Consider the following 9862-nt stretch of genomic DNA (forward strand, 5'->3'; position numbering starts at 1 on the left):
TTCATGGCAAAACCTCGGTTTGTTCGGCTGCTAATCATCGGGCTGATAACCCTCCTCACAATGGCAGACTCAGACACAGAGCTCATAGATGCCGACTTGAACGATGCGGCTTCTTTCACATCCGCAACTCGGCGCAGCGCTCGGATCTCCCCCGTCATGAGGAAACGGGTCCCGAAATACAGGAGATGCTAACCGCTCAAGGCATCAATCCGGCTCCTGGCTTAGACGTCTCACAGCTTCTAAGCCTGGCGAATGAAGTGGGCCTCGTATCACCAGCCCATCACCGCAGTTCCCGGCCGCAAACGAGCAAAGAAAATTCACCATGCAGCTGCTCCAGCTAAACGTAAGGCCCCGGCACCTGTACCCCAGCAAGCTTTTTATCTAATCCTACCTCAACATTCCCTGGCCTCCGCAATCCCCAATCCCTTTCCAGGTAGGCCGTATATTCCATCTGGAGCAAACATCTCGCCACGCTTAAGAGCTAAAATTCTGCAGGGGAAAGATATTAACCTTATCAGCCTCATACTGCCATCCCCCAAGTGCGAAGGTAAAATTACCACCGGAGAGAATTTTACTGCACTTATCAAATCTGCTGACCCAAGATTGTCAAGAGACATGACAATCGCCAAATTCTTATTCGCTTTCAGCATTTTTCGGGAAGTAATATGCTCCGTTTACCCAAAACGCCGACAAGAACTGGACGGGTATTTAGGGCTGATTGGCGAGCTTAATCTCAGGTACGGAAAAAACACTTTTTTAAAATACCACAAAGGGTTCTCCAGCAAAGCCACGGTATATTTAGCCCAATCCAACATCCGCCTAAACTTGGGGGTCTTGGACACCAAGCTGCTAGTCATGATAGTGGGTGGCTCGCAGCCAGTGACTTACCTAACTTGCGGTACCCCGGGTCACTCTGTACCTCTCTGCCCAATGGTACCATTTCTACCCTTGGAGCACTGCACTAAGGCTGAAACCAAATTAGACTGCATGAGATTCAACCAGGATCCACGCCCCCCGGAAAAACCTGACAGCCGTGGCAGCAAGGTGCACATTTTCAACAACCAGGCTGTTTGCAATAACTTCAACGAAAATGTATGCACTTACCCCAATTGCATATTTCTTCACATCTGCAGCTACTGCCAAGATGCGCACCCCAAATCAGTATGCCCACGCAGGGCTGGGCCCCAGCAGAAGCGTTGTGGGCCAAGGAGTTATTGATGGTCCACCCTTCCACACCAATAAACATCCCAGCTCTTGCATCAGAACTGTCTTCTCATCCTGATTCTGTGTTTGTTGATTACCTGCTCTCCGGCCTTTCCCAAGGTTTCCGGGTTGGGATCGTCTCACCGCTAGCATCCTCTTATGTGTCCAAAAATCTCCAGTCCGCGTTAAAAGAACCTGAGGTAGTGTCTCATCTTCTTAAAAAAGAGGTCGACAAGGGGTACGTAATTGGCCCTTTCAATGCTTCGCCCTTCTCTGTGTTCCAATCCAGCCCCATAGGAGTAGCAACTAGGAAATACACCGGGAAGAAAAGATTCATTTTCGATCTTTCTGCCCCCCGCACGGGATCAACACCCAGCGTTAATAGTCTCATTCCTCCCGAGCCCTTTTCCCTTCACTATTCCACCGTTGATAATGCCATCAAGCTCATTAAGCTAGTTGGTCAGGGAGCATGGCTCTCCAAAACGGACATCATAGACGCGTTCAAAATAATTCCAATACACCCTTCTCAGTGGCATCTCTTCGAGTTTAAGTGGGAAACTAAACTGTATTTCGCAGTGCGCCTCATTTTTGGGTTGTCGCGGAAAAAAATATCCTGTACCCGCTTTGCGTGAGTCTTTTGCTGCTGAAATAAAGAATACCAAAGACCAGAGGTTCCCTTCTGTATATTTATTTTCAGCGCAGAAAAGGTTCAATCATCACATCAGAATGCGTACAGTCTCAGTGAGGAAGAACCTCGAAAAAAATGAACAAGCTTTCTTTATGCAGAATGAGCAAAGGTGGGGGCCGATGGCCAATGTCACAGACATTTCGGTCTCAGACTTTTGGTCTCAGACTGATAGGAACAACAAGCAAAACAAACGGCCAGCAACCAAAACAAGAGGCCCAAAGGCTTTGGCGCTGGGATATTCTCATACAACAGTCTCAAAACACAGTTATCTATGTGAACAGGCAAGAGAGAATACTTCTTTCCCACAACAAAGACACAGTGGTGCAGTTCAACAAAGTTCAGAGCAGAAGTACTTATGCATGCATACAATATACTAATATACTCAATAGAAATATATACTAAGTAGAAACATATACTAATATACTCAATAGAAATGTATACTAAGTAAAAACATATACTAATATATATATATATATACTACGTAAAAAATACCATTACAGGGTGTATAAGCAGTCTGGCAATCTTTAATCAAGTATTCAAAGCCCTTTGCTGGATCCTCTTAAACAGATTCCGTGTCCCCTCTCTCCTTCACCTGCTTGACGACTTTCTCCTGATAGACCCTCCGCATGATAACGCAGGCGCATCACTGAGCAAACTTAAGAACATGTTTAAAAATCTCCAAATTTGCACAACGTCATTTCACTGAACGAAGGGTGCCACTCCAATCTGTGTTTCTGGTCACGGTTGCTAAGGCATTGGAATGGTGTAACATTATTTTATGATGACGTGGTTCATTATAAAATAATAATAATTATAGATAGAATAATTATAGAGCTCCGACTCTATAAAGTTTTCACAGATGCCGTGCCCTTCATGGGTTTCGGCGGGTATTTCCAAGGCCAATGGTTCGCCAACAGCTGGCGTCACTCATTCCCCAAGCTTGATTCTCCCTCAGCACTGTTCGAAATCTATCCGATCGCAGTAGCTTGTCACATATGGGGGAAGTTTTGGAGACGCAAACGCATCGCGGTGCAGTGTGACAATCAAGCAGTCGTAGGAATTATCAACAAAGGCCGCTCATCCAGCCTCGACATCATGCCTTTCATGGCCATCCGTCACTCAAAACTTCATATTAACAGCTTGTTTCGTGCCAGGTCATACTAATGTCATCGCTGATGCCTTATCCCGTTTTAAATTTCAGGTATTCAGGAGTCTGTGCCCAGAAGCCAACCCATCTCCAACAGTCGTTCCTCCTCTAGAAGCACTAATACTCTATTAAATCAGCCATCATTGCAGTCTTACCTAGAATCAGCAAGGTTCTACATGAGAAAAGGCCTAGCAGCGTCCACCTTGAAATCTTATAATTTTGCCTTGAAAATGTTTGCCTTATTCGGCATTTCCGTGAACTTGCCACTAAAGCTGGTAACAATCTGTCCATTTATTTGTCACTGTATGGGTGTGCGTTGCAGGGATTCAGTTTAACGCCAGATACTTCGATCCTTCTTTTCCCAGCCTGTTTTCTAACCCAGCCATTAAGCTGCTACTTAAAGGCATTTCAAAAGTGTCCCGTCCTTACATAAATAAAAGACTCCCCATTACAAAAAATGCTTACAGCTTTAAGACATAGGTGTTTTTCTCCCTATGTACATTCCCTCTTGGACAGCTGTTTTCTATTTATTTCTATCTAGCTTTTTATGGGTTCTTAAGGAGCGGAGAATTTACCACTGCCTCTAATTCATTCGATCCAGCTAAGGACGTCACCTTGTCAGATTTAACCTTTCACCCAGACTTCTTCAGTCTTTTTCTCAAACACTCCAAAACCGGAGGTGCTTGCGGAATAGTTATTGCCCGCTTGGATTCTCAATTTTGCCCGTTTAAATCCATGTGTAAATATTTAAAAAACAGGTCAGGGACCGACCCCCATGCCCCTCTGTTCCTGACCCCCAATGGTAATCCCATGTCCAAGTCCTGGTTTAGCCATCATCTGGAGCAGGTTCTTAAAAAATGCAACCTACCCCCAAAACACTACTCAGGCCATTCATTTAGAATAGGCGCTGCAACCTCAGCAGCTATACAAGGCCAATCTACGGCTTCACTACAACAACTGGGGCGTTGGTCATCCTCAGCTTATGCCTCCTACGTGCGCCCAGACGTCTCTGCCATCATCGGAGCGCAAAGATCCCTAAAACCTTAACAGCCGGTTAAGCTATCGCATATAACTGGTGGTTGTGGGTCTTACACTTTATGCAGCTGCACTAAATCATAAATGCTCAGGTCATGACCAACCCTATAAGTGAGTCTTGCAGGATCGTTACGGCCGTTTTCACATACAAAGTGCTTTAAGCGGGTGGTATCATGTACTGTAAAACTGAAAAGCTCATGTCATTTATGGTAAACACTGTCATCCAAAGTTTAAACCTAGCAGCAGTTCATGGGCCAATGCTGGCTTCATCAGTCAGCACAAGCAGGACACGCAGCCTTTAGCCACTGCTGGCTTCATCAGTCAGCACAAGCAGGGCACGCAGCCTTTAGCCACTGCTGGCTACACCAGTCAACACAAGCAGGGCACGCAGCCTTAAGCCACTGCTGGCTACATCAGGCAGCACAAGCAGGGCACGCAGTCTTTAGCCACTGCTGGCTACACCAGTCAGCACAAGCAGGACATGCAGCCTTTAGCCACTGCTGGCTACACCAGTCAGCACAAGCAGGACACGCAGCCTTTAGCCACTGCTGGCTACACCAGTCAGCACAAGCAGGGCACGCAGCCTTTAGCCACTGCTGGTTACACCAGTCAGCACAAGCAGGGCACACAGCCTTTAGCCATTGCTGGCTACACCAGTCAGCACAAGCAGGGCACACAGCCTTTAGCCATTGCTGGCTACACCAGTCAGCACAAGCAGGGCACGCAGCCTTTAGCCACTGCTGGCTACACCAGTCAGCACAAGCAGGGCACACAGCCTTTAGCCATTGCTGGCTACACCAGTCAGCACAAGCAGGGCACGCAGCCTTTAGCCACTGCTGGCTACATCAGGTGTTAGATCTCGTTATTGATCACAAACAGCAGCTAATCAGAGAGCCACAATGGGGTGGTGGACAGTAAGTGTGGGGTCTGGGAAAAATTCAGACAGATGACAACATTTAAAAATATAATGAAATACAATACAGTAAGGTTATCAGACATTCTGTTTTGCTTTCAAATATGTATGTTATCCCTGCTGAGTCAACACACATGTAGGCCTGATTTACACCTCCCTCCTCTTTGGTTTATTTTGTTTGGATGAATAACCTCTTTAAATGTGAATGTGGCACCGATTCACTGATAGCTACATTATTTCATTTTACTTAATTTATTAACCCCTGAACACTAATAGCTCTTGTGTGTTTTAGCAAGATTTCTGCTCATGTTTGAAACTGAAACTAATTGATCTCACTTCAGATCGGGCATAAATCTAATAATTTTTTGGTTTACATCCAAATATTCACTTAACAAACCTCCAATAAAGCTTTTCAGAAGCACACGCAGCGACACAGAGCTTCAGGTCAGAGGAATGCGTCGTTCCATAGAAAACACACACACACACGCACACAAATTATATATATATAGAGCTATCACACATTATGTACATATATACATTCTTAAGTTTCTTCAGAATTTTGTATGTAACCACTTAAGATACAGCACATGGTCTGTATAGAGGGGTCGAGCTCTCATGTAGTTCTTTGTAGGATGTAACATTGTGATTGTTAAAAATCAACTCCCATGTTTGCAAGCCTTGTGAGGTGTCATAATGTTGGTGTAAATCCTTTTAAAACTGTATTTTAAAAGCCCATAACAATACTCAAACTGATAGCCAGGCATCATATAGCTAATCAATTTTATTGCACATAAAATCCAAAGAAACTACAGCAAATGTGGATTGTACTATAAGTATAATTTTATCATATTTATTTCAATTCAGTATTATTGTTTTCATATATAAACACATTAATAACACCGAAACTTAGACACGTTAAACATAAAAAAGTCCCATCTGACTTGTAGTGGAGTAAAAGTATTGAGTCTCACCAACTTAAGAATACAATACTTTAGAATTGTGCCGGTACTTTGAAACTGAAGTTGAGTGCAGTAAGTTACTTTACACCTCTATCTTGTGCTCAGCATCTTTACATCTTTGCACTGCTGACGTGTGGACGCAGATTTATGTCTTCTTTGTTAGAGAATGCAGCCATCAGCACAAATGCAAAACAGAACAATCTCACACAGGGTGATCTGCAAACTCTTTGTAGAATGTAGCAAGCGGTTAAAAGCAGATAGGATCATGTATCAGGCCACAGCATGACCTCAATCTAAGTAAGACAAAAGGCTCATACATGTACAAACAAACAGACTTGACAACATGCGTCATGAGTCACAAACCTAGTCCATCAAACAATAAATCAATCACTGTTAACCCCATTCAGTCACAACCCTTATTATAAAAGCAACAACCATTTTAACTATGCAGCCCTGCTAAGTGGAGCACTATCACTGGAGCTGGGCATGGTCATAGTCACCCTCATGTGCAGCTTCAGCTCTGTTGGCATCAGATTGATCTGTGGATACATTGGTGTGGCAGTGAGATTAAACATTACATGACGCCTGATCACTGATATGCAAAAAATTGTGGGTAATGCCTTTGAATGAGGAAATATGAGTAATAGGTGAGCAGCAGGGACAAGTACAAAACAAATAATGCTAAAATAAAATAAACGTTAATATTTCTCTACTGATCTGTGCTATAAATGTAATTTCTGTATGATTCCAATCATTTCTATAATCAAAATCGCTGATTAAGCGCATGTCCTGTTCAAACAGAGGAGACACGTGAGGTGAGGCAGTGACGAGCTGTTCCTCACCTCAGATTGCGCAATCCCTCACAAACTGGGTTGAGCGCGTGCCTTTTGCTTTCTCAATGTTTGTCACCACTGTAATATTTGTAGACACTTTTATTATATGTCCTTTCTTTCCATATAATAGGTACTGTATTTCACGTCTGAGTAGAACATATTTTGTGTTGCTGATCTGACAGAAACCGCAGTGAAAAAGCACAGAGGGGCAAACACTACTCACTACTACCCACGGGTCGGGTTCATGCTTGTTCTGTCGTTACTCTTCTTCTACACTTCTCTTCTTCTTCTTATATTTTGCTTTGACCATAAACATGTAAGATTCTATATCCAAGCTTAAAATTTTTTCAAAAAGCAAAGAAATATGAACAAATCAACAGCAATTCAATGTCGGACAGGTAAAGTAACCATGTGTTTGTTGTTCTCTTTATACATCCGTGGTTGTTACGCAGATTATCGCGGAATCTCACGATTTTCGCGAGTGGTGCCCGCGAGCGCTCCGCTTCTAAACGGTGGAATCAAATATGTACCTTACCTATGTGTGTGTAAAGAATGCTGATATGAGAAACAACCAGTAGTCAATGTGCAAGCTGCCAATTGAATGGTGATTTAAGCTACTCTATTGGGTTCATATATTTGTAAACCTGACTTATGTAGTGTCAGTGCCTCACCAGCCACAAACCTCACCGCACGTCACTGGTGAGCAGTGTGACTGGAGTTAGGGGACAACAACATAATGATCCATAACTCAACTCTTCAGTCTCTGTCTCTTTTTCTTTTCACCTTTGCTGTCAAATGCTACTGTTAACCAGCAATGTGAATGGAAATGTCGCTGCTCCAGTTTCTAAGTTTAGTGACACCTAGCCTGTAAATGTGTGTTCCCTGAAGACTATGACTACGAAGAGTCAGCTGGTGATGTTTGTTGAGCTGTTGGAGATGGTGCAACCCAACTGGAAGCGCAGCATTGACCCTTGTGATTGAAACCTCTGTTATACAATCTGTCTAAAATACAATCTGGGATGTCATAGTCAAAAATTCAGCACGGTAATGATGTTGGGTTGCTTATACACTGGAGCTTTTTGATGGGATTACGTTTTTATTTATAGGTAAATAATTGAATTTGCCGTTTTGTGCCATTTCAAAGATGCTTTATAGACCATTATACTTTAACAGTATGATATCTCATCATGAGATGATACTGCATTTGTACTCTTTAATCTTTCTGACTGTTCAATTTTAGTCTTACCACTTTTACTAATCAGCCTTTCCACAGACAGCTGGTTGAGTCTCAGATTTTGTGATAACCTGCTCTCTGGTCCACATACAGAACATCTGCTGTGGGCCCTAGACTAGTATGAATGTTATTTTAGTTGCAGTTCAGCATAAATTGCTATGTTTCTAAAGAGAAGCTGAGTAGATTCAATTGGTTATAGGTCCTTATGAGGTTGAAAGTATTTTATATATCTGAATATGTTTGTGTTGCTCCAGGACTTGGTCTTTTGAGTTAGCTATGATTCTGCCAAGATGTTTAGCGTTAGGGAAAACAATGATTATATGCCTGGTCATTTTCAGGGATTAGTCAATACATAATAATCATTACATTAGATTTAAATGTTCAAGACACACACTGTCATTTTACTGACAAATATTAATCGAATGAGCAGAGGTCCAAAAATACATTTCAAAGTCATTTAAACAGCAGTCACTTCAGGTCATACTGGACATGTGAAGCTGCACGAAGCAATTCAAAGTATTTGTTGAAAATGTGATACATCATGAAAGCTCTGAGGGTTCGTGACTGTCTTTGCTCCAAAAAGTACTCTCTGAAGACAAGCTGTTATCTGCATCCAGTTTTAAAATATTTTTGGTTTAAAGACTCAAATGGGCCTTGCTACTACAAATTAATTATTAATATTCTCTGATTATCAGTGAATCAAACTTACACATTTTCTTAAGATATATATTTTTTGAAAGTTCAAAATTGCATTCTAAAATTGACTCCTGCTCAACAGTCTAAGTCATGCTGCTAATCTGAGGGCACAAGTGACAATACCCTGATCCAGTAAGGCTGAATGAGGTTGAAAACATGCCACACTGCTAAGTCATTACACATTCAACAGAAAACAGTCCATAGATATTTGTGGTCCACTTTGTGGTGTTTGTGCTTTCCTGATAAACTCATCTTTCAATAAATTATTGATACTTTATTTCGCTCCTCTCAATCAGAGAAGACTTTGCAGTGTTGTAAATCAATTCTCTGGCCAAATTCCTGAAATATTCTGGTTAGTTGTACTGTGCCCGCTTATCTGATCATCTGATCATTTTCATCTTCATGTCTCACATGCTTGCCTGTGGCCCTCTATCAGTTAATCTTGCACCAGAAACCTTGCACCCACTGGATTAAATCAAAAGAAAAAGTACCCAACCACCGTGCCCTACCACCAATCCTAGGTGTAGTATGACTGTAGCAATCTCATAATGTGACTGATTGACTGATTTTGATAAACAGCCAGTGGTACCCATGCCATCTTTCAATTAAAGCTTGAGGCTACATCCATACTACTCCGTTTTCGTTTGGAAACAGAGTTTTCAAACGAAAACGATCTCCGTCCACACGGTGTTTCAGCCATCGTTTCCAAAATGATCTCCGTCCACATCACACGCCTGAAAACGAATATCACGTGACTCTTCACGTACACTGGACATGCGCCGATGTAAACAGGAAGTATATTGTCGTATTTTGTAACTAAGCAACCAGAGTAGTAAAGTAGTCTTTAATGATCGTAAGTACGTGTTTGATACTTAAGATCTTCTTTAAAATCTTCCTCTATAAACTCAAACAGATACAGTTCGTGGAAAGTTGTATAAGTTTTATTTTTCAGACTTAACGTTAGTTACAGCGCTGCGGGTCTCTCTCTCCCTCTCTCTGCTCACTGATCTCTTTCTCTCTCACGCCGCTCACTGATCTCTCTCTCTCTCTCTCCCTCTCTCCGCTCACTGATCTCGATCTCTCTCTCACACGGCTCACTGATCGCTACAATAACAGCTGTTTCCTCCGCAGACATGCAGACTTTAACTGGACAA

The sequence above is a fragment of the Cebidichthys violaceus genome, unplaced genomic scaffold (assembly GCF_023349555.1).
Source record: "Cebidichthys violaceus isolate CVI_PGR_0920_01 unplaced genomic scaffold, fCebVio1.0.p SCAF_9, whole genome shotgun sequence".
Lineage (NCBI taxonomy): Eukaryota > Metazoa > Chordata > Actinopteri > Perciformes > Stichaeidae > Cebidichthys > Cebidichthys violaceus.